This window comes from Delphinus delphis, chromosome 2, assembly GCF_949987515.2.
Source record: "Delphinus delphis chromosome 2, mDelDel1.2, whole genome shotgun sequence".
Taxonomy (NCBI): domain Eukaryota; kingdom Metazoa; phylum Chordata; class Mammalia; order Artiodactyla; family Delphinidae; genus Delphinus; species Delphinus delphis.
Window position 1 is genome coordinate 14751558 of NC_082684.1, and position 25135 is coordinate 14776692.

Below are 25135 nucleotides of genomic sequence, written 5' to 3' on the forward strand. Positions count from 1 at the left end.
CGTGGGGGACTCGTTAGTGCATTAGTGAGAGGGATCGGGGCTTAGTTGCTCAAAGTAAGTGTAAGTGGGAAGCTTAATGATCTCTCTGCCTTCTCGTTTTGTTAAGAAATGAGCCCACTTCCACGTTTAACTTGTTGGGAGAATAATGAGAAAGACTTCCATTCCTGGTTTTCATCAGCAGAAGTTCATATTTTCTCAATCTCTTAAGGAATCAATTCTTTGCTCTTTGAGACAAAAATGATCCAATCTCACATTGAAAGTTTCTTATTGCCAAGTTCAATGTCATCAAGAAGAGTCAGTGGATGAATTACAAGTACGCACCACAATGCGATTTGTACAAGACAAACGGAGAGACTGAATAAGGAAGATGAACGGAATATTGAAACTGTTTCTTCTCTATTTAAAACAACAACAAAAATGATGTTTTCTCTGTCACTATGAAGGTTTATTTTGTTTTATGTTTTGTTTTTGCCCAGAACTCTAGTGTCTTACATTCTTTAGTGTCATTAAAAAAAAAAGAGAGACTACCCTGTCTACAGTACCAGAAATAGGTGTACAATACATGTCTCATTTTATCCATGCAGAAATGTATCTGAGATTAAATTTGCTTACATTTCTGGTTGATTCGCTTAGCACCAGCAGCCAAGGTAACTATTTAAATCCCCCATGGGAGCAACTGGCTTATTCCATGACCACAAATAGCCCCGTACCTAAGTGCGTGTTATTATAAGGAGTCTGGTGACAGAGTGAGGGATCAGTGCAAACCCAATGCTGCGGCTTGAAAAATAATGGCTGGTTGGCTCAACTGGTATCCACTAGGGAGACTGGGGGCAGCACCCTTGTGTCAGTCAACAGAGGCTGAGTCTGGATGGTCTAAGCAGAAAGGGCATTTATGCTCAGCATGGCAGGTGGCCCACAGAAATCCTCAGGTGGGCTGGAGGTGGGATCAGCAATGAGGTGATGCAGCCTAGTTCAAAGCCTGCAGTTTTGCTGCAAACTGGTCTGGCGGTGACCCTGCTATGGACCCCAAAGATGCTGCACTGTGCCCCGGAGGCTGCCACCGCCCCTATGGCTGCAGAATTCTGCACCATCCCACTCCTTGGTATCGCCGGTTGCAGGGGGAGCCTAGGTCATGCCCCTCCCCCCCCCCCAACTGCAAGAAAGGCTGGGAAGTCTGTCTCTGGCACTTCCAGGGGACTTTCCGGTCTTTAGCTTTGACTCCCGAGGTTGGGGATTCCCCCAAGCACAGGAAGGCGGTCACATCCTGGGCAACTAAAAACAGTGACAAATGTCGTTCTTGCATTTGAGAACTGGGACCATGTCTTCATCTACTCTGTGGGTCCAGACCCAGCCCAATGCCTGCACGTAGTAGGTGCCAACAGCACTTTCAATTATGAGATGCTTTGCCAACATACGTTCAGGAGAGAGTCACCCTTCACGGATTCCTAATAGCCTAGAGAGCTGGGCAACCTGACAGCATGTATATCTTCACATTTTAAAGCAGTGGCTCTTTCCCTGAACCTGTTGTAATGTGGCCACAGGATATTCACATTCTCTGATGGGCTCTACGTCAAAGCCATTAACAAAACTCACCCTCTGCCTTTGGCAAACCTCCTTCTGACCCCCATGAGTATCTCACAATGTGCATGGTACAAGAAATAAGGAAATAAAAGTATGTAAAGCCTCTGGTCTCCTTTAAGTGAGAGAGAGAAAAGATCTCAGCATTTTAAGATGAACATCTCAAAAACTGTACTCAGGGTGGCAAGCAGTATAATCTACGGCGTTATTTGACAAGATGGTTCTTGGTAGTCACTGCCCACTGGAAGGGAAAGCGTGGAGCTGGTTGACTGGTAAGTCATCCATTTTCTGTGAAATAAGGGAAGCACTGGGGACTTAAATGGTAAAGTTATCAAATATCTTACATCTGAACGGCTACGTTCAAATGATTTCCACGCAGGCAGCGTTTTTTTCCTGACAGTAATGGTTGCAGTTTTCACGTACAGTATGGTGCCTTGCAGACACTGGAAATTCAAGGAATTTTTCTTGGTGGTGATAACAGCTAGAGATAACATTAAATTGCCTCTCCTTTTGGTAACAAAAAAACTTGGCATTTTTTTGAACCCTAAGGAGATATTTTCCTATAGTGTACTAAAAGTATAGGTGAAGTATTAGACCTATGTGTGAGTGTTACTGATTTCGATGCATTTTAATAACGTTATCGTTGTTGTCAGATGAGCATTTGTTGCAAAGAAAGAAAGAGTTCCGGTATACCATTCACCCGGCTTCCTGGATGTCAATATTGTAAATAACCAGGATACATTTATCAAAACTAAGACACTGAATATGGTATAAGCTCTCAACTAAACTGCAGACATCATTTGGATTTCTGCACCATCTCTTGTCAATGAGACACTTCAGTGCTAATTTGAGATAAAGGTTAAAGGTTCCAACACAGCTAGAGAACTACATTAATTCAGATGGACTGGGATTAGATAGAGAGATGGTTTCGAAACAAACCATTTTATGGGCCAAAAATAAATATGTTTTTAATTTTGGCCCCCAATATTTTGCACGCATGATCTGATTTCATCCTCCTCAGAAACCAAGGAGGGGGTTTGCTGGATGCCGTCATATCCTCTTTACAACTAGGACAGTGGGACTTAGGATTCCGAGCCACGTGTGCGAGACAGCTCAGGTGGGAGGTGGCAGGGCCGTGGTGTGGAATAAGGCCTCTCTGATTCCAAAGCCCATGACCGTGACCGTCACCACTACAGTACAGACTGAAGGGCATTCATCACAGGCGTGATACAGATATTGCCTCTCGATCAGAGTCTTGTCTGGGACCCACCTTCCCAAGGTCGTCTGGATCGACTGTGGCGGGTGACCCCGAGGTGGGAGGTTGTTCTGTGATGCTGACATGTGACTGTAAAGTGAATGGGGTTTTCTGTGATGTGTGGAGTTGGTGCAACCCTCTTTGCCCCAACCCTGTCTGCTCTAAGGAACAGGGTCCTTCCTCCTCGGGGTGAGTGGGGGCTGCCCTCCTGCTGGGGGGAGCCTTTTGTTTTTCTTTCCTGGGTGTTTCAAGGCTTACTTAACATGTGTAAAGTGATCTGAAATGAGGGGATATAAAGAGCTGGGGAACTGCAGAGTGTGGATGATTACCTGAGGCGAGGCAGCTGAAAGAGCGAGGCCCAGGGAGACAAAGCGGGTCTGGGGAGACACGGAGAGTCTCAGCTCAGAAGCCGGCTGGTTGGCCTGGAGCCAGGCCGGCCTGTTTCTGGCAGCGCTCTGCCCCAAGCTCTGCTCAGGAGTCAGACCCTGGGATAAATCACTCCACGAGGGCTGAGCCAGAGCTGAGGGAAACGAGTCTGAGGACACGGATTGCAGCCAATTCTGTAACTGGTCCTACAGAGAAGGGGATGCCACCCGCTCATCACTACTGCCAACGCAGGACCACCTGCAAATTACCGGATTTGGTCGATATAAAGGAGGAAATGTGATAAATATCAAAGACATGAATGAAGCGGAGTGAGGTTTGCTCATTCCTTCCGACAAGCATGGCTTCACAGTAGTGATTTAGTGCTCACCTGTGGGAGGCATTAAACCCTTAGAAAGTGGTGGGTAAAGAAAATGAAGTCTGAGTCACGTGCTAGTGCACCGTCTCTTAAGTGTGTTAGTAGAAGGGTGACACCATTGGTTTCATGGAGGATGTTAAGGTTTGTGACCTCACAGGGCAAAGGCAGGTGGCATTTTATTGCAATTTAAAGCATCCAAAGAAGGAAGTGGAAAATCTGCCTTTCAACATCACCTGTATCTAGAAAGTTAGTGTTATGACATAATTTCCAATTGAGTGAGGGTTTCTGTGCACCTCTGTGTGTATCTAAACGGTGGCTATGTATACAGCCTCTTCTAAACCCTTTATGACGATAGAGGGGGAAAAGGTCTGTTTGGAGAATCCAAAGTTTATTTTATGCTTTCATCATGTTATGTCCTGTTTGGGTTAATAGTTGGGTTGTGACCCATCTCCTGAGCCCACAAACTGAGGGTGTGGCTGCAGGCAGCACCCTACAGCTTGGAAACCAGAGCAGAAGGAAGCCCGCTTCCCCTGACTTCAGTTAGAAAATTCCAGAAGACTCTGATCAGCCTGGCATGGGGGCAAGGGCCCAGTGTGGGGCTAATCCTACAGTCAGAGAGTGATGGTCACACTGTAAGATGCCTGCTCCCATTCGACACCAGGACCATCCAGTGGAGTGGAAAATCCCCAAAAGGAGAGCCAAGTAGCCACCCCCACTTAATGTCGCCTCCAACTGAGCCGTTAAAGCGGCCAGAAGGTGCTCTTGTCCCCAGCCTGCCGCAAGGGGACTTCTCAATGACCAGGACCCACCATAGTCTTCTAGTTTGTTCTTTTCTGGGCATTGCACTTCTGACTGATTCCTCCTGGCATTGTGTCTATGTGATACCTTTGGTATGTAACATCACATATCACCCACGGGTCACAGAAGGGTCATCTGGAGCTACCAATGATGGCTTCCCGCAGGTCTGCATCAATTCTTGCCTGAGCTAGTATAATAATATCCTCCTTATGCGTCTCCCTGCCTTTGTCTTGCTCCCTTGTAAATCATTCTCCTTACAGGTTCTAGAATGATCGAGTCCCTTTCAAAACTGTGATGGTGAATTTTATGTATCAACTTAACTGGGCCATGGGGTACCTAGATATTTGGTCAGATATCTGGTTACATCAGTGGTGGTGTTTTGGGTGAGATTAATATTTGACTCGGCAGACTGAATAAAGCAGATTGCCCTCCCTAACGTGGGTGGGCCTCATATAATCAGTTGAAGGCCTGAATAGGACAAAAGGGTTGGGTAAGGAGAACCTCCTCCTGCCTGACTGCCTTGAACTGGGACATCAGTTCTTTCCTGCCGTCAGACTCCAACTGAGACATCTGCACTTCCTGGGTCTTGAGCCTGCCATTGTTCAGACCGAGATGACACCAATGGTTCTCCTTGCTGACTGCAGATCTTGGGACTTAGCCTCTGTTATCATGTGATCCAATGCCTTACAAAAACTGCTTTCTATATATCTTCACATCCTATTGGTTCTGTTTCTCTGAAGTATCCTGGCTGATACAAATACTGTCTTATTTACTAACTTCATTCATTCATTCATTTAAAAAAAAAATCATTGAGCACCTCCTGTGGGCCAGACACTGTTTTGTGTTCTTGGAAATGATCACTGAATAAAACAGATTCCTGGCCTTGTGAAACTTTTATTTGTATGGGGGTTGGTGGTGGAGGGAGACAAACAATGAATAATAAGTAAATTAGTAAGGGGTAAGTACAAGGGAAGAAGGAAAAAAGTACAGCAGGATGAGGAGGCTCAAGAGACATTGAGAAGGGGACATTTGAGCAAAGGCTTAAGGGAGATCAATGTGTTTGCCATGTGCAAGTCAAGATAAAGTGTAAACCTGGGTGGTCACTGGCCCCTGTCAGCATCTCCAGTGGGACCTACAGGCACTTCCTCACTTGAAACCTTTGTTTTAGCCTCATTGCTCTCCGTGCAGCTCTCTGACCTGCCTGGCTTTCTCATCCTTCCATGCCCTTGCCCACATCTAGGATGTCCCCTCCGTGAAGTCCTTCTTCTCCCCACACTTGCTCACATCTTAACCTCTACTTGTCCTCGAAGACTCAACTTCATGGTTTCTACCAAGGTTGCCCAGCATGGTGACTTGTTGACTCTCTTTTGGTGTCCTACAGACTTGTATTTGAGCTGTTATTCTGCCCCTAAATATCTGTGCAATTTGGGGCAAGTTTGTTCATCTGTAAAATGGGAATAAAAAGAGTACCCTGCTTATAAGGGACTAGAAATGAGAAAATGCAGGTAAAATGACTCAGTGACTCTTAGTTGCTATTATTATTGTTCTTCCTTTTCCCCTCTTCCTCTTCTCTCTGTTCACCCAGAGAGGCCGGGCCCAGCCCTTCCCACACCCCATAGTCTTTCAAGCAGCCTCCCTTCTCAGCCATCACCCTGGACCCTGGCTCCACACCCAGGCTGGCTGTCTTGCTTTCCTCACTCACAGCCATCTCCCGCCTCTCATCATCCTTGCCCAGACCACATTTTGGCTTCAGATTCAGGTTTTTTCCTGGCTTCCCAGAGCTACTTGATCCCTTGCTGGGTTGTCTTGATGTCTTGACCATGAAACCCCCTGTTTTAGTTCTCTGTAAAAAAGTCCTAGACCTGCTGGATCAGACCTAGCCCCTGCTTGGGAAGGGAGGCAGTGGGGTTTCTGTAGTAGGGAAACAAAACCACTTCAAATGTTTACCACGGAAGAATTTTTTTTAAATACACTTTTTAAAAGTAACAGTTTTAAATTTACAGAAAAATTGAGAAGATAGTACGGAGAGTTCCCACCTACCTCACACCTACTTTCCCCTATTACTAACATCTTACATGTTAATGTATGGTACATTTGTTATAATCAATGAACCAGTATTGATACGGTATTACCAGCTAAAATCCATACTTTATTAAATCTCCTTAGTTTTTACCTGATGTCCTTTTTCTGTCCCAGGATCCCATCCAGCACACCACAATACATCTAATTGTCATGTCTCCTTAAAGCTCCTCTTTGCTGTAATAGTTTCTCAGCATTTCCTGGTTTTTAATGACCTTGATACTTTTGAGGGGTACTGCTCAGGTATTTTGTAAGTTGCCCTTCCACTGGGATTTGCTGATGTGCACAGAAGGAATTTAATGCAGGGGATTGCTCCACAGGTGATGGAGGATGTGAGATGCAAACAGAGGAAGGTGAAGTTACCCAGCAACTAATTTTAGCAGAAAGCCATTAATATCACTAAGCTGGAGAGTTAACAGGAAGTGACAGTGTTACCTGAGCCAAGGGCTGGGGTCACCTGGCAGAAGCCCCAGCTAGATGCAGTCATGGCTAGAGATGCTGTCAGAGGCAAGAGGGAGGTGAAGAAATTCTCTGGCCTCTCCTTTCCTCCCACCCTCCACTTTCCCTCCAGTGCCTCTCATGGACCATATCCAGCTATTAGCCAACTGACCAAGATTCTGTAAACCTTGGCCTGCACGAGTCAGCTACTAGCAAAACAGAGCAGAGGCAAGGCTGAGAATGGCTCTAAAGTCAAACTGGCCCAGGACTGGAACCACTGGCATTCGAACACACAGTGCCTGTAACATGGTTTTACTGCAACACTTACACCACCACTCTGCAACTGTTTGTCTGTCTGAGGGCTCCGTATAATGCATTATTTATATTTTATACCCAGAGCCTAGAACAGTACCTTGCTTACATTAAACATGAAAACATTAGGTTTTCAACGTTTGAGGTATACAGAATGAATGAATGAATGAATGATGGTTTCTTCTGACCAGTCCCTCTTCTGGTGCACTCTTGCTTTGAGGAATTGCTCACCACCAGCTCTTCTTTTCAGCTTCTCATCACCTCCTATTGGTACTAAGATGACTTTCAGCCTAGCACGTACAACATCTGAAGGCCACAGTGGATGGTGTGATTATAATTAGACCAGTTTTCAACAAAGGAATCACACGAGTTCACCACGTAAGTTTTGCATGAATCCTGCCAAGTGGTTCCCCAGGAAGGTCGTCCACATCTTTTGAGGACATTGCCACAACCTGACTCTTCCTTATGAGCTGCCCATGAAAGAAATGAATCTTTTTTTTTTTTTTTTTGCAGTATGCGGGCCTCTCACTGTTGTGGCCTCTCCCGTTGCGGAGCACAGGCTCCGGACGCGCAGGCTCAGTGGCCATGGCTCACAGGCCCAGCCGCTCTGCGGCACGTGGGATCTTCTGGGACCGGGGCATGAACCCGTGTCCCCTGCATCGGCCGGCGGACTCTCAACCACTGCGCCACCAGGGAAGCCCAGGAATGAATCATTTTTAAGAATCAGATATTACTGTCTTTTCAGTTAAATGTCACCCAGCACTCACCTGGCCGGTATTTAGCTGGTTTGGGCCACATCATAAGAGAAGTTACATTTCCTTTCGGCAGAGGAGAGGAGGAAGTAGAATGCTACAAACAGAACTGACTCGCGACTTTCCCAGGGGTGCAGGAGGGCTGAGAAGTAACACCTCGATTATCACCAGGTCTGGGCAGGGATGCCCTGGATATCATGAACAGGCCACCAGGTATCTGAAACTTTTGAGGTTCTAGGGTTCTTGTGGACTTTCAGTGCTGGGACTGCACATAGAAAACCAAGTTCCACTTGAGAAAACCTCTTTCCTTCATGTGTCAAGTGGAGTCAGTTTCTAGTCTCTGATAAAGAATAAAAAGGTGTATAGGTGACAGGGACATTGCTTAGCCCCAGAGTTTCAAGTTTTCAGTCTGCCAGGGTGCCCCGGACAGCCACAGGACAGAAGTCCGACCAGCCAGCTTTCTCATTTAGCAGAGACTAAAACTTTTGCAACTAGCCTCTTATTTCCATTCTGGTAAATCGCTGCTCTAAAACAGGTAAGAAATGATGACTACAGGAACATAACTGAGTTTTTGTTTTGGATACCTCATTTTCCATAGTATTTGTAGAGAAATAGTTGGGAGGCCAGGTGGGCACTTGAAAAAGCAGGAGTCTGTTGGAGATGTTGGCATCTGAGTTGGGGATCCCAGCTGCTCTGAGGACCAGCTGTGTGATTTTGGACAAGTCACCGTACCCTTCGGGACCTCCACTTTCTCGTTTGAAAATCGGGGATTATAGTGTCTGTTTTATCACAGAAGTACGGTAAAGATCACATGAGATGTTTGTGCGAGGACTTTGAAGATCGACAATTGTAACATACTACAACTGATTCTTTGCGTGGACATCAGGCAGCAGGAAAGGTGACTTTGATGTTTAATTAATACTAAAAATCTTCTATTACATTTATTTAGCTATAATTGGGAAGGAGGAGGGCAAGAGTAATTTTCAAAGGGACTTTTTGAGCTCCAAAAATAGAACTCAGAAAATACACATTTGATTTTCCTTTTGGTGTCAAACCACAGCGCCATTGTTATTAGCAGTTTTACAGAATTGTGACCTTCAAACTTGGTGATATCAAAGACTGAAAGTAAAGCTCCCAGTCTCGAAGCCTTTTAAACAGGCTTTTCAAACTAAAGCACTTTTATTTTGAATTAAGAGCTAATAGAATTGTCCTCTTAAATGAGCACTTGCAAGTTTAAAATTTGCCTTCCAGGTGGGCTGTAGTAAACAAATGTGTTGAGAGGGCGCTGAAAGCCCTTTTGGGGGCAAATGAGGGGAATCTCTTCGTGTAACACACTTTCTGCAGTTAGAGAAATCTAGAACTTACATTTCCCCTAATTGTACATAAGCTGATTTGTGTATATATCTAGGGTCATAATTTACTTTCAGTTTACTGAATTTGTGAATTTTTGCATTTGTTTTAATTTGTAATTCAGTTTTCTCCATGAAGCACACCATATGCCACCATTAATTCTTGCTCGTTGATTTCTTAGGAGATACATGAGTGCATATTCTGATGCAATTGTTGAGGTCTTTTGAAAATCAAATGACTGCGTGTTTTGCCATATGGGCCTTTGTTATTTAAAATAGCATATGATAAAGTAAGAGAAAGCAAAATGCAGAAGGACGTGTTAGGAAAAAAAATCATTGGAAAACTGTTTAAAACATTGTTTTAAACACACAATTTTCAACCTTTTTCTTCTCGGGGGCGCCGTTATATCTTCGGAACGTATCATTACTGATGCCGCACTCTCTCTTACCGTCTGTGAATGTACAATATCACAAGTGCACCGGGAGAACCTACGGAAACCAGTTACTGCCCTACGCTTTACACTGGGGCTACAGATGTTAATATCCGCCTTCAATGAGTTCAGTTGTCCCCAATGTTTTTCTTTTAACATCTTAGGCCGGGATTTGACATTCAGCTCCAGTTCATCCGCACCTACCGTGTCTGGTTTTGAAAGAGGACGACGGGGTTTTCGGTTTTCCCGGGGAACCACGGTGCTCGCGAGCCGCCTGCCGTACGTGCGGGCTGTAGACCTGGCCGCCGGCAGGCGCGCGGCGCGCACTAGGACCCAGCAGGGCTCCGGGCCCGGGTGAGAGCCGCGCCGCCGACCCCGGGCGGGCGCCGGGGCTGGAGCCGGGGTTCCGGCCGCGATCGGCTGCAGCTCTGCCGGGAGACGGCGCGACCCGGCGGCGGGGCCACCCGCGAGTCCAGCGCCGCCGCAGCCCCCCAATGCGGCCGCGAGAAGCAGAAGGGGGGGCAGGCGATCGAAGGTAACGAAAATGGGGCTCATTTCCTGCCTCCTGACCTTCTGCTCTGGTTCAGCATTGTCACGAGAAGCCCTCACTGTTCAGGCTGCTGCATTTGGGGGCACACTTTGATTTTTTAAGGTGTCCGCCCCCGTATTTCCACCTGGTTTCAGATTGATTTATAGCATGCAGTCCGAATGGGAGAGATCCAGGGCTGGCAAGTTGCATATTTTCATTAGTTTTGTCTCAAAAGTAAGTTCATTTTAAAAAAAAAAGTTTCTCAGGAATTTGAGGATAGTAGTTTTTAAATTTGTTTTTTTTAAATAGCAGACAAATGGATAATTTTTAAAAATTATGAAATAATTGATGTAATTCTGTTAATTACTTCCTAGGTCTTTACTTTTGTGGGCTCCCCAGGCATTACTTTTATTTTCAAGGAACTAACGTGTTAAATGTGGAGTTTGGCTCGGGCAGAGTTTACAGCATTGCTGTCGCAAGTGTTTTGCTATCAATTATAAACAGTCAAGTGTTTTGCTATCAATTATAAACAGTGTCAAATCTGTGGGCAGTTTAAACCTCTTTTCAAATACTGTAACTGGTTATCCTGATATGACATATACAGATGAGAGTTTCCTTTGAGGGCAGTCAGAATATTTCTCTTTTTGGAGAAACCTGGTTTTGAGGAGAAAACCATGATTACTGGCTGGGGAGGCTGAAGAGAGTATTTTTCATGCTTTGTTTATACTCTAGGATTTGACATTTGGGAAAGGGAAACACAGTCTTTCTTGGTAGCTTTTAATGGTGGGATTATTAATTTATTTAATTTATTAGTTTCAATTGGTTGGGCTCGGGGAGCCCTCTGTCACAGGATGTGCTTAAGGTGACACATTTGCCAGCAGTTGGGACACATGATTTGCACGTGTAAAATGTGCTTCAGCCGAAAGGTCTGGTCTGCTGGGAGCTCCCATGTGGAGCTGTTGTGGGCAGGGTGCGGCTGGCTCATTGAGGAAAAAGGGAATCATTTTCCTTAGCTAAGGAGACATCCTGTTATATTCCTTTTGTTCCCTGTTTTTCATTGATCGCCAGCGCTGCCTGAGAGAGGGGAGAGCAGCTTGGAGAGCTCGGAAGACTGCACAAATGACTCCAGCCCACTCTGCTCTCACACTGATTGGTCAGTTCGATGAAGACTTAGGGAAACAGTCACCCAAAACCTTCTTTGAAAATCATGCTGTAATTTCAGAGTAGCCTTCTCGTGCCCAGATTTCTGCAAGGTTGATTTTTAATTTGGGTGCAGTTTGCTTGAGATACCTTTGTGTTTAATTTTTTGTTGTTGCTTCTATCCAAAGAAAGTAGGCCATTCTGGTGACAAATTTCTTTGCAGACATCAGCTTTTATAGACATATCACTTTACAATACGTTCTCAATGGTTTCTCCTTGGGAGTTATAGAATGCAAAGTTGTTCAACTTAGAATAATTTCTCCTGTTTTTTTTTTTTTTTTGATCTGAAGAGTTAAATATCACTGTCAGCAGATGGTGCTTAACTGTATCTTTACTTTGATAATGTAAGTGTCTTGTGCATTATTAGCATGTATCTTGCACTAAATTTAAGTCTGTAACAGTGAAAGAAAAAGGCCACGAAGAGCCAACAATCAAAATCAGCTTGCAGACTGTTATAAGAAATTGTGGCATCTGGTTTGAGGAGAATGCATTTCAAGTTAAAAAAAAAAAGGGCATTCTTCACCTTAAAAGAATGAGTTGGTAAATATTGTGAAATGTTCTACATAAGCGGAAAAACATAAGGCCGGTGGACAACTCCATTTGAGCCTTAAAACACCCCAATTAAAGAAGCACCGTCCCAGAAGTTGTTAAATGTATAAACACTTTTCCGATTGGCTTAAAAATTTAGACACAGGAAGTGGATGGTATCTAACAACCGATGAGTAGAGACATGGTTGTCATGGAAACTGAGACGAGTTACCCCCTCCAACACACGTACACTACCATAACCACCATTTAAAAAACAAAAAAACAAAACCTGCATGTCATCACAGATGCCTGGAGAACATGTTGCCTTCTGTAAGCTTTCCCACAGCATCTGTTGAAACCTGAGACCGTGCCTGTCAAATCAAGGTCATTTTACAACAACAACCAAAAATGCAGTCTCCTGGATTTCATAACTGTATTTTTACTGAAAAGATGTGAGGAAAAGGGCTTAAAGCAAGGAGGAGCACGCGTGCTTACTTTGCATTTTGCTACCTCGGAGTTGTGCCAGGGAAGGCTAAGAAGAATGTATTTGATCACTTAATTGTAGAAGCGAACTGATTTGTAAGTCTACTGTTAGAACAACACTCTGTGGAGCTGTAAAGACTAGGCTGTTACCTGTGGCTGAAGAGTCATTTGGGGACGGTATAATGAAGAGTTTCTGTTTGCAAGAGGCTTCTAACTTGAACTGTTGCAATTGAATTTGAAGAACTGTGGCATTTTGGAGCTTTGCTCTAAGGCTGCCTGTACAGGATAGATGAAGACTCTGTCTGGTGCTTTGGGAAATATAAGGAAGGGTGTTCTTAGTAGCAAAGCAGGGAAAGGATAATCCTAAACAGAAATAAGGGCTCTTTCAAAACTGCAGTTATTATTATTTTGGTTAACTTAGAAAAGTTTCCTCTTCTTCTGTGGATGGAGAAGAGTGCTTTAGTTTTTAGGATAATTGAGAGGTTCCCCACCTCAAGGTTGCGAATATTTTCAATATCTTGGTAGTGGTTTTAGTGAGGAGAGTAAAGAAAGGAGAAAAGTTTGGAGATCTCCCCCTTTCACTTTGCTAAGCAAAAAATAACTGAGGAGGCTAAATTTTGAATTTGAGGGTCAACATTGAAGCTTGTAAATATAAAACCGGTGCATTTCTTATATTTCTCTAATCTTGTCAATGGTAGTCTTTAAATTTGAAGCGATTGATATTCATTTAGAAATATCCTTCTTATAATCGTGACGATTTATAGCATGGTATTGCTTAGTCTTAACTGAAAATGGTCCATTTTACATTTCACTTAACTAACACTTTCGTCTTTTTAAAAAGCAGAAGATTTCCCTTGTTTTCATAAACTAATTGCATGGTGGCAGGGGAGAGGAGGTAGAAAGAATCCTAACTATACTGTAATATTTATTTAATATCCTGCATCTATGCCATAGGAAATACAGACGTTAGAAGCAATAGAGCATCATTGGGGTGATTTAGCATGTACTTCATGATCCCCTCTTGTCAAATATTTAACTGATTGAGATTCGGTGAAAAAGGTTAAGCTTAGTGGCACAACTGTTCTCTTTTAGCAAAGGATTTCCTGTAGGGAGCTTTCTTATCTTCAACTATGTTCATTGGCAGGAAACATGTCAGTTGCTTGTTTTTACAAACTGAAGGAAATGAATGGGATTTGTTAGTTTCTAGAATCTGCCTTCATGCTCCATTGTCTGTCAAATAGTTTGCTCAGAACAGTTCATTTTTAAATGGACTTTGGAGGAGTACAATTAAATTACTCCAAATCTTTGGCATTTCTGTTCATTTATTTTTGACTCTGAGATTAGAAACATTGGTCATTATACTGCTATGGACAACTTATTTGACCAACACACAAGATGTTCAGTAAAATTCCAATTCATTTTCAGTTGTCAGAGATATAGACATTAACTGAAGTTGGCGTTTTTTGATGAGGATGCCAAATTTCTAATAATTAGCCCAGAATACCAACCAAATGCCAGTTCTGTGGAGAGGTAAAGGGAAAGAGTCAGCTTCATTCTTCTCTTGGCTTGTGATAGTAAAATCCATCAAGATTACATGTCAGGTGTATGCCTCCTTTGCTGATGGAGTGGGGGAGAGTTGGAATTTGGGGAGGGGCTATAGCTAAAGCCAGGCTAGAGTCCGTATGAGAAAAACGAATCTTAACCTTGAAAAGAGTTATTGTGCAAAACTCTGGATTACTTTTTGAATATTATAAATAAATATATTTAATAGTTTCAGTTCATGTATGTTTCAAATTCTGGAAGAGGGTGAGGTTCTTAAAAGGAAAATAAGTACAGAAACCTCCCTTTGAAGGGAACAGCCGGGGGAGGGGGTTAAGAGAGCCTAAGGGAGGGCACCATTTGTTGCGATGGTTTTCACACATTTTTGAAGACATCATTTTGGTTTTATATTTAGCACCAAATGGAGTCTTATGCAAGACCCTAATATACGAGTGGAATAAAAACAGAGCTGCTCTGGGGGAACCAAGAGCTGGGAACCCAGAATCTGCTCTTTTCTCCTGGGCTGTGCCTGGGGCACACCCTAGGACCCTAGTATCCCTGTGAACTGTTTGACAACCACTGCTTTTAAAGTGCCCCAAATATTCTCTAAGGAAGGCCCCGAGGGAATTGCTTGCAGAGTCCTGGAACTTCCGAGCTGTAGAGAGAACTTTTGCCTTGACAATTTAAGAGGGCACTTGTGCTCAGAGGAGGAGGAAGAAGGAATGGCAGACAATGGGCTCTAATAAGACATTCTGTATATAGCGCTAGGCTGGACTGGCTATAAGTATGAAAGAGCCCTGGTTCCATCTGTAATAAGGGAAGGGGAAAGGACTTTTTTTTTTTTTTTTTTTACGTCTTTATTGGAGTATAATTGCTTTACAATGGTGTGTTAGTTTCTGCTTTATAACAAAGTGAATCAGCTATACATATACGTATATCCCCAGGAAAGGACGTTTTTAAAGGGCCCCCTTTCCTCATAAGTTACAGGAGCATCATGTGGAAGTGTTTGAGATTAGTCGATTCTCATTGTCCTGGAATGTGTGGATTTATTCTAGTACCACCTCAGGATCTGTTATATCACTGTTCCTCTATCTGTCAGTTAAAATTATTTCATATTAAGTGTCATTCATGAAATGAAAGTTTGCCAAGCTATATAATCTGCTTGGCAGACGCGGTAGTGTTTTGAGTGTTGAGTAAAATGATAACACATGGATGGTATTTGAATATCATCAAACATATTCAGATTATCTCTTCTGTTATGAGATTTACTGAAATGGCAGTATTGGGATTGAGTTCAGTTCCCCTTGTTTACATCCCAGAGGCCATAAATATTAAGATTTCTAGGGGTGGCGGACAGAGGGATCCCCTTCACTTCCACTCCTAATTTTCACAACCCCTTGATTCACATGTGCTCGGTTACAGAAAGAAGGAGCAAGCAGCAGGGACTTCACGCAAACGGTATCAACAGCATTGTGCTTCTTAGGGTCACAGCAAACCTCCTTGCATTGTTTCTTGGAGGCCGCACAGTTGGGGAGTTTATAGAAGTAGAAAGGACAGCCCCCTGTCTACATGCTCCTATTACTTCCACTGTGCTTGCCATGCTTCTAGTACCTGTGTGGGTCAGAGATGGCGATTAAAATAATCAATATTCTGGGAAGCCACAGATCTTCCCACAATTTGTGCCGGAACTTTTTCTTTCTTTAAAGAAAATGTTTCCTCTAGAAAGATAAAACTAGTATAAGCACAAAATAGTTGGCCGTGGTAGTGGATGAAAATGACTGTGGTTAACTTTTGTTTGTTGAATTGGGTTGAATAAAGCTTTTCACGTTTAGGCTGTTTAAAGCTATCTTATTCCTCCTCCCACCTGCATTTCAAAGAAGAATGAGTGTGTACAGCCATAGAAAACCAACGGAGCTGTCCCAAGGCGTATTCATAATAATAGACTAGTGACTCTCCTTGAGTGAGCACTTATACTCCGATGTTCTTGGGGACTTTGTTTTGGAACTCAAGGATGCTTCCAATTACCAGGACCTTGCTGAAGTTGTTAATGGAGGGCTCCACATATTACAGAGTGTGTCTGCTACCTTTGCGGATGTCACTTTCTTAAGATTCAGACAGTAGTAAGTCCTACTGGAAGAGGTGATTTTAGAATATTATACAAGGTTAGATTTTAGATAACCTCACATTTCTCTTTAAAGTCTGAAATGTTCTAATTTGGCAAACTTAACATTTCTGCAGCCTGTAAAATGAAAACAGTTACCATTTAATGACTAGTTAATAAGGTCTCTAAATTAAGACAGTCATATTGTTTCGTGGAATTGGATTTAGCATTTAGAATGGTCTCTCGGAAAAGAAATAAGTTGCTCATGGTAAGTTTGGCAATATTGGATAATATAGAAAAGTCACATCCAACTGATAAGGGGTTTTTGTTTATCAGGTGCTGCCCCTATTAATTATTATAATAATCTAGTATTAATATAATATTACTACTACTACTACTAAATAATGATAATATGCAGTAATGTCCCTTCACAGATGAAGAAACTGAGGTAACTATGTTTCCAGGCCATACACTCTTTGGTACAAGTAGTTCTCACCCTCAGGCCCCCGACTCCAAGTTCCAGTCATTTTCTGTCCCACTGGCTACCTTACAACTGCTCCTCTGTTTCTATTCCAGGGTTGATAACTCCCCCTTCTATGCTTGAAATGGCGTCTCCTCCTGGGAAAAATTGCGAGGGGCGGGAAAAATATTGTGATTTTGGCAAGAAGTAGGGTTTTGCTTCTTGACATTCTGTGTTCCCATGTTTGACCATCAGTGATGGGAGGAAACTTTTAGTTCCCTTGTCAGAGCTTACCTTCCTTAATTTATCTTCATCTTTTCTTTCTTTGAATGAATTTTTTAAAATTAATTAATTTTTGGCTGCGTTGGGTCTTCATTGCTGCGCGCGGGCTTTCTCTAATTGCGGCGAGCGGGGGCTACTCTTCATTGCAGTGCGCGGGCTTCTCGTCGTGGTGGCTTCTCTCGTTGCGGAGCACGGGCTCTAGGCACGCAGGCTCAGTAGTTGTGGCGCACGGGCTTAGTTGCTCCGTGGCATGTGGGATCTTCCCGGAGCAGGGATTGAACCTGTGTCCCCTGCACTGGCAGGCGGATTCTTAACCACTGCACCACCAGGGGAGTTGCCATCTTCATCTTTTGAAATTCCCTTCATGCATCCCTGAGCACATTCACCTAGTTGGTGAACAAAGGGCTCTTACCACAGGGATATGATTTTCTTTAATTACCCAAATATTACACTTAGAATTTCTGTTGGTGGCATCCAGAAAACAGATTTCCTAGACAGTATTCTCTTTATAATTCCTATGAACTGCTCAAGAAACTCAGAGATGCAAATTCAACGATACCTCCTTTATTTTTTTTGGAATAAAAAACAAGTGGCTTAAGTTGTCAGATTAGGAGGGTGTTGGGTATCTCCTTCTTGAGACCCCCTTACCTGTAAATCAAACAAACTCCACATGGGTTTATATAGACCAAGTGAAACTGGGTTAGTCTGACTTTCTCATCTAAGCCAGGAGCTCTGCTCTCATTCTGGCAAAGGGGAAAATGACAAGTTAAATCTTCACCTGGGCACCCCACTATGCCTGGTATGTATGTGACCGGTTGGAACTAGCAATGGAACCGATGTGGACATTTTCAGGGATGCAGGTGCCTGGTACTTTCTAATTCTCTGGAAGACTTCAGGTAAATGATCAGCACTTGAATGGAACTAATTCATATTTCACACGTGTACTTTCACAGACCTCACATGTGAAGTCATTTTAAAGAATTGATCTAGGGACGTGTTCAATATATATATATGCACCAATTTCGGGGAAGGAATCACCCACCCATTCATTCAATGAACAGTTATTGCGTGCCTACTGCATATAAGCGACTGTGCCCTGTGATAGGGAACTAAAGGGGAAGAAATCACCGGCAGAGCCAACCGTCTGTTCCCTAACTCTGAGTGGCTTCTTAAACTGTAAGTATCCCCAAATTTGGCCCTATTGAAGTTTATATTCTAAGCTGATGTCGACAGATTGAAGTGACGCCCTCCCTGAGTTCCTCTCTCCAGGTGTAAGTGCAAGGAGGATTCCAGGGTGGGTAGTTTACCTGGGAGACGATCCCAGGAGGACAGCAGTAGGGGGCGCGAGTGGGAGACTCGTCTATGCCCCCGCACCCCGCCCCCTCCACCTCCATCCCCGGTTACGCTGCTAGGGGCGCCTAGGCGCGCTCACAGCTGGTGTCCAGCATGTCGCTTCTAGGCACTGGTTGATGACTCAGGAGACGTTGATTCCCAGCACTTAAGGTTGGTGCGTGAGCTTCTGCCAGACAAGGTGCTCAGGGAGGTTCTTGACACCTCTGGTCGAGGTGAAGGTTGGACTGGTGGCGCTGAGTAGTGAGGCCTGAAGGGGACGTGGGCCGGGCACCAGCAGCCTCTACAATGCTCTCCACTTCTCAGCTCCTTCCACAGTCTTGGAACTGAGAATGCTTTACAAGAGTCATTTTTAGTGGTCCTCTGAACTTCAAAATGAAGATCCTGAGAAAGTGGTTTTTCGGTCTGAGAAATGGGAACAAGAGAAGGACATAAGCTCTGAGTCTAAGCATTCAGGCAGAAATTTTCAATAAGGGCACTTATTTTGTTGTGTATGTTTTTGTTTTGGTTTGGTTTTTCTCTGTTACAACCATTATCCTTGTTTCCCAGGTTGGGAAACTTGGACAGCCACTTGTTTTACATGCCAGGTATCTCATTTATCACCAGGGCTCCTTGCTGCTTTCTTTGAAATCCACCTCATGGTCATCTCCTCATCTTGAGTTCTAGTGCCTCACTCTGAGAATACTGCTGGGAACCTCCGAGGTGCTCTGTCTCTCCTGGCCCCTTTCCTTCCTCTGTCCTCCTGAAGACTTCTGTCCCTAAACCACTCTGGAAGTTAAGGGCTTTGAAGTTAGACTTCTTGCTTTCAAACCTACTTACAACTGTGTGACCTTAACCTCAGGCTCAGTAATGTGAAATAAGACTCATTAATGTGGAAATCCTGAAAGGATGCTTGCGAAAGCTAATGATAAACCGTTGACAGACAGCCTGATGCATAGTTGCAACTTAAATTATTGTAGCTATTTTTATTTTTACGTTGTTATTGTTGTGTTATGTCCCTCATCTACTAAGAACCTATGCGGGCTCCCCGTTGCTCTCCTTACCGAGTCTGTCCTCCTCTGCCTAACTTTCAAGACCTTCTATAATCTGGCCGTCCCCATTAGTGCTCAGGAAATGCCCCCGGATCTGGTCAGGGTTCATTCATCCCTGAACTTGCCTTATTCTTTCCAGCTCCCCTGACTTTGTTCATATTGTTCCCTGACCACAACCTTCTTCTTCCCCGCTTCACATGTTGTAGGGTCACCAGTTTCACCCACTCTTGCAACTGTGAGGTGCAGAAAAATGCAATTTGTCTATTTTGTCTGCAGCAAACCTTCCTCCCAGCAAACACCCTTTGGTTATCAGGAAAAAGAATAATAACTTTTGATCCCGTCTGTTTAAAAACTTAGTTTGATCTGATAATCCAAATAGTCCCTTAAGATAATTCTCAGTCTTCCTAGGAAAACAATATCCCTTCCTTCCTGTTGTTCCCTTTCTTTGCCGGTGATGTCAGAGTGTGAGGAAGGGGTGTCTCGTGTACTCTTATTTCTTACAGAGGACTAGCGAATCTGTCTCCTTAGTTACGGTGGCCTTGACCTTCAGAGGCTGGGTCTCTTGCCATGGTGTTGCTTGTTCTGTATTAGCAGATGAAGTCTGTGGCTCTTATAACACATAGTCTAGTCCAGTGGTTTCCAAAGATTCAAAGTAAAACACAGATACATTTTCATGAGATTCCAGTAAGCATATGTGGACAGGTGATACAAAAGTTTTTACAAAATAACCTGTATAGCTGAAATAGAAATTTTACAAGGTATTATTATCCTTTTTATACTTGATGTACTCAGATCTTTTCCATTGTATTTTATTTAATGAAAAAAACCCCCAAAAACAAAAAACCACACTTGGGACCCAATAAGTGACCCACAGTTTGCAAAAAAAAGTTGATCTGGTCATCCTCTTGGCTTTATGAGAACCTGACGTGTCATCCCCTGCTGGCTGGGTCCACCCTTAGCTCCCACTGGCAGCAAACTCGTGAGTATGTGTGACACCATCCATCAAGCCCACTGGCCTGGTGGTCCTTGCAAGGGGTCCACTACTCAGTCCACAGTCTACCCGAGGCACTCCACCACACAGCTCCCTCTGTTTGATCAGGCTGCAGTGCTGGGCTGAGGAAGCTGTGTTCCAGGCTGGTGCAGACCCTCTCTTCCTAGGGCTCTGGATGATGGAGGGGGATGGACACAAACACATCCCTCTGCACTCAGGGGTAGTTCCTCTATCAAGAGGCAGAATCCACTGTCTTCTTCTCTTATCTCCTTTTTCCTGCCCATCGTTAACTGGACCCAGAAAGAGGTGGGCTTTTCTTTCACTTCCCCTCCACCATCTCATCCTTCTACCATCCAGGCAGAAAGATTAGCAACTTCACTGTCACTCATGGAAGAAAGCAGTATCTTCTGTAGCCTTCAGGTCAATTCTTTGAGCTGGGTCCTCCAGACTGCTGCTAATAGGTGAAAATCCTGTCCCAGGAGAAAGCCTGACTTTCAAGGCTATGGAATTTCTGCCTATGGCAGAGTGAACTAGTTTCCCACCTATGTCCATTAACTACATTTCTAAGACTCCCTTGTAGCTAAGAATGGCAACATTTGGGCTTCCCTCGTGGCGCAGTAGTTAAGAATCCGCCTGCCAATGCAGGGGACAGGGGTTTGAGCCCTGGCCCGGGAAGATCCCACATGCCGTGGAGCAACTAAGCCTGTGCACCACAACTACTGAGCCTGCACTCTAGAGCCTGCGAGTCACCACTACTGAGCCCGTGTGCCACAACTACTGAAGCCCGAGCGCCTAGAGCCCATGCTCTGCAACAAGAGAAGCCACGACAATGAGAAGCCCGCACACCGCAACAAAGAGTAGCCCCCCCCTCTTGCCACAACTAGAGAAAGCCCGCGTACGGCATTGAAGACCCAACACAGCCAAAAAAATAAAAACAAATAAATAAATAAATTTATAAAAAAAAAAAGAATGGCAAAATTCTAGCCACTTGGATGTGAGTAGATGTGAAGTATGTTGTTTCTGGTTTGTGCCCTTATTTTTCTTTATAATTTTACCACATACTTTTTAAATCCTGAAACTGTATATAGTTTAGTTGCACACGATTTCATATAGATGGAAACATTATATATATATACATACCCACACACCATTTGTAGTATATATAGATATATAGTATAGATACCTATGTATTTATATATATGTAAACATATGTTGTGTGTATATTTATGTCTACAGTTACATCTGTAAACAGATGGATTTTTTTTTAAGTGAACACACCTATGTAACCAGCACTTATGTTAATAAATAGAATGTTAGCTTCACCCAAGAGGTCCCCTTATGCCCCTAAGGCACTATCTTTTGCAAGATGACCACTATCCTAATTTTTTTTTTTAATAAATTTATTTATTTATTTATTTTTGGCTGCATTGCGTCTTCGTTGCTGCACATGGGTTTTCTCTAGTTGCGGTGAGTGGGGGCTACTCTTCGTTGCAGTGCGCGGGCTTCTCATTGTGGTGGCTTCTCTTATTGCGGAGCATGGGCTCTAGGCACACGGGCTTCAGTAGTTGCAGCATGTGGGCTCAGTAGCTGTGGCATACGGGCTCAGTAGTTGTGGCTCGCAGGCTTTAGAGCACAGCCTCAGTAGTTGTGGCACAAGGGCTTAGTTGCTCCGTGGCATGTGGGATCTTCCTGGACCAGGGCTCAAGCCCATGTCCCCTGCATTGGCAGGCGGATTCTTAACCACTGTGCCACCAGGGAAGTCCCTATCCCAATTTGATCTATTTTTTTACTGAGAGAAGTGTATTAAAAGTCTCTCAGTAAAGTGGTAGATTATCATTTTTTTCTTGATATATTTTGAAGTTACACTATTTGGTATGTACACATTTAGAATTCTTCTATCTTCTTGGAGAATCAAATTTTTTATTATTATGAAGTAGTGCACTTTAACTCTCATAATGCTTTTTGTCTTAAAGCATATTTTGTCTGGTGTCCATGCAACAATACTAGTCAACAGTAGGATATAATAGCTTCTTCATTATTAGTTCTTGCTCTTTGTTTTCCATTCTTTGTTTTTTCAAACTCTTTACATCTGTATATTATTTTATTTTGTTTTCTATTTTTTGGCCGTGCCGCACAGCATGCGAGATCTTAGTTCCCTGACCAGGGACCGAATCCATGCCCCTTGCAGTGGAAGCGAGGCATCTTAACCACTGGACTGCCAGGGAAGTCCCTACAGCCTGTATTTTAGATGTATCTTTTGTAAATGACATAACACTGGGTATTGTTTTTATGCAGTCATACATATCTTTTAAATGAAATATGTAAGCATTTATATTTATTGTAATTTCAGATTGATTTCAATTTATTCTTTCATGTTATTTTATTCTTTCCATTTGTCCTACCTCTTCATGTTTCTTTTTTTTCACCTCTTCATGTTTCTTTTTCTTTCACCTCTTGCCTTCTTTTGAATTGATTAACATTTTTTCCTTATTTCATGTATTATTCTATAGCACTTTGGAAGTTTTACACTCTATTATTATTCTTTTAGCGGTTCTCTAGAAATTTAAGCATGCATACTTAAAAGTCTAAAGTGAATCATTATCTTTCCTCTCCTCCTAAACAATGCAAGGAGCTTAGACCATTTAATTCCAGTCATTACCACCTCTCACACCTCCCCCTGCTAGCTTGGGTCCCATTTTTGCCCAGTGTTTTAGTTTTATCTTGTGGGTTTTTTTTAGCTTCGTGGGTTAGACATTATCATTTAAAAATAGAAATTTGTTCAGATTTACCCACATATTTATTACTTTCTTTGCTTATAATTTCTTCCCCGACTTGTACTCCCCTACCCATCACTTCTCTTCATAGATTTCGTTAAGTGAGGATCAATTGAGGGAGACCTATTTTACTTACTGTTTGTTGGAAAATTCTAATTCTTTCCTTTTTTTCCTTAAAATGTAGTTTTGCTAGGTATAAAATTCTGGTTACTTTCTTTCAACACATTAAAGATGTTCCGTTGTCTTCTGACTTCTGCTGCTAAGAAATCAATACTGAATCTAATTGCCATTTGTCTTGGAAGGTATTTGTTTTTCAAGGAAACCTTATAACTGCTTTGAAGGTATTCTTTTTATCTTTGGCATTCTGCAGTTTTATTATAAAGTGTCTATAGATGTGAATTTCTTTTTTATGTATTTATTTTGCTTTGGATATTTTGTTTTGTGAATTTGTGGATTGATTTTTTTCATCAATTCTGGAAGGTTCTCAGAGTATTGTTCCTGCTTAGTACTCTTTTTTCTACTTCTGGATTTTAGATTAGGTATATGTTAGACTTCTGTTGTCTTCTCTATGTATTAACCTCTTTTTCATATTTTCTGTCTATATAATATCTTTATATGCTACAGTCGATAATTTTTTCAGTCCTTTTTGTTTCTTGTATCTAACCTGTCTAATCTTGCTCATAGTTTATATACTTGTGTCCTATTATTTTTTAAACATTTATTTTATATTGTGCATCTGATAATTTTTTAGACTTTTAAAAAACTGAAATAGAGTTGACATACAATATTGTTAGTTGATAATTTAAAAATTTGATGTCTATGGGTTCAGTTCTACTGTCTCTTATTTCTGCTAGTTTTTGTTCATGATGCTTTGTTTCTATATGCATGTGTGTATTTGTGGCTTTTATTTTACTTTGTTTTATTTTACTGTGACCTTATTTTTTTTACTTTATCAATGAGAATAATTTGAGGTTTGAATTGAAGGTGAGTTTCACTAGATTTTGCATTTGTTTCTCCCAAGTGCCTGGGATCATCACCAATCTGCAAAGCAAGGACTTAAAAATTCTCAACTAGAGGTTTGGGGACCGACCACATAATCAATTCATACTCGAAACCCATGTAAGGATTGTCTTATGGTTATAAATGTTCAGTAAGGACTTTCTCCCCTCTACTGAGCACTGAGTTTTGAAACAGGCAATTCTGGTAGCCTTTTGGAGTCCTATCTTTAGCAGGACACCTCCTATTACACTTTGTACCTTGGTGGGCCCTGGCTTTGTCAGTGCCAGTAACTTTATCACTGACCCTTATGCCCTGCTAACTTGTAAAAACAGAAGCCTAAGTTAGCATTTCAAACTATTTTTGAGGACATGTTTTGTCCAGCATTTTTGATTGTTTTCAGAAGATTTTAAAGGTATCTATTCTGCCATATTGCCAGAAAAAGAACTATTCTTTCTCTTCAACGTAGTGCAGTGAATCAAAACAATAGATGTTTATTCCTTATATGTCCAAAATGGGTATCCCTGATTAAAGAATGGCTCTGATTCAGGTGGTGATTTAGGGAATGAGCCACTTTCCTTCCTATGGCTCTGCCATTGTCAGTCTGTGGCTCCCAAGGTCATTGTGCTTATTTGGATCACACTGGCAAAAAAGCAAAGAATGTGTAGACTCCTGAGTGGCATGTTTTTACTAGCCAGCCCTAGATGTGGCACATGCCACTTCCTTTCCCATTCTATTAGCTAATACTTGGTAAGATTGCCACATCTGACTGCAAAGAGGGGTTGCTGGGAAAAGTAGTCTGGATGTGTGTCTAGGACAAAGAAGAAACAGGTTTAATAAATAACCAGTCTGTCTCTGCCATGTAGTTCCTCCGTGAAACTTCAGCCCAACCTGATTTCTCACTTCTCTGAGCTCCTGTTTCACTTATAATCAAGGCCACCAACTTTAGGACCTAATTATCCTGAATTATTTCATGTTTGTACAGTTTAAATCCCCAGCTATATAATAACTTCCTTGAAGGTGTGAATTCTGTGCTCAACTTTTTTTGTGTGGTACACGGGCCTCTCACTGTTGTGGCCTCTCCCATTGCGGAGCACAGGCTCCGGACGTGCAGGCTCAGCGGCCATGGCTCACGGG

General features: G+C 42.8%; 1 protein-coding gene across 2 annotated transcripts in view; it reads left to right on the top strand.

Annotated features, from left to right (window-relative positions):
* The first annotated feature begins 10114 nt into the window (after positions 1 to 10114).
* FOXN3 (forkhead box N3) overlaps positions 10115 to 25135 on the top strand; it is a 402468-nt gene continuing 387447 nt past the window's right edge. For both annotated transcript variants that reach the window (XM_060004071.1, XM_060004072.1), the window contains exon 1: positions 10115 to 10269. The gene's annotated coding sequence lies outside the window, so the exon portion shown is untranslated. The remainder of the gene's footprint in view (positions 10270 to 25135) is intronic.